This window comes from Tupaia chinensis, unplaced genomic scaffold (genome assembly GCF_000334495.1).
Source record: "Tupaia chinensis unplaced genomic scaffold, TupChi_1.0 Scaffold144982_1, whole genome shotgun sequence".
In the NCBI taxonomy this organism is placed as follows: Eukaryota; Metazoa; Chordata; class Mammalia; order Scandentia; family Tupaiidae; genus Tupaia; species Tupaia belangeri.
In genome coordinates, this window is record NW_006204841.1 from 213021 (window position 1) to 213816 (window position 796).

Below are 796 nucleotides of genomic sequence, written 5' to 3' on the forward strand. Positions count from 1 at the left end.
ATATGTATATATATATGAAACAAGAAATGAAAATTTATTTGTTGACAATAACATGTATGATTAAGCCACTTTACGGTGTATGCTGGCTGGAAAAATCGCATTTTGTATGCTGTGGTGATTTCCAGTGAAAGTATGTAAAATAAATAAAAAGAAAGAAAGAAAGAAAGAGAGAAAGAAAGATCCCAGCATTGCTATTTTCACTTTGTTGCTTAAGGAATGTTCCGAAGTCTCTTCCACACATTTAATCTGTTTCCCACTAACCTGGGATATAGGTCAGTGATCGTTTCATCAATGTTAACTGAACAGTTATTTATGACAAAATTATTATTATGAACTGCTGATAGCCCAGAGCAGTATCATTGATACTGTCAAACACATTTTGTTGAATAAAAATTTGGATAAAAAGATTAAAAAAAAAATTTTTTTATTTATATTATCATCATAATCTTCTTTATATTACATTGGATTACATATAACTTTACATTGACTTCCATTGCTTTTTCAAAAGGGAATGCCATGCATGTCAGTCAATACAGAGACATCAATCTCCCCGCTTTATCATTCAATGTCTTTTCCATGCATTTCCCAATAATTATCATTATTATAATTTTTTAAAACAGTCAATCACTATTTCTCATTTTGCTTGTTAAAAGACTTCACCCATCATGAAATACTTCCCAGACCAGTCCAGTTGAGAATACTATACACGTCATCTTCAACAGATAATAAACCATATCTGTTTCTCACTAACATCCCCTCTATTGTTCACTTGCTATCTTTCTCTATCCTCTTCTCT

General features: G+C 31.0%; 1 protein-coding gene across 3 annotated transcripts in view; it reads right to left on the minus strand.

Annotated features, from left to right (window-relative positions):
- PDCL2 (phosducin like 2) overlaps nt 1–796 on the minus strand; it is a 31668-nt gene that overhangs the window by 27001 nt on the left and 3871 nt on the right. The window lies entirely within an intron of this gene.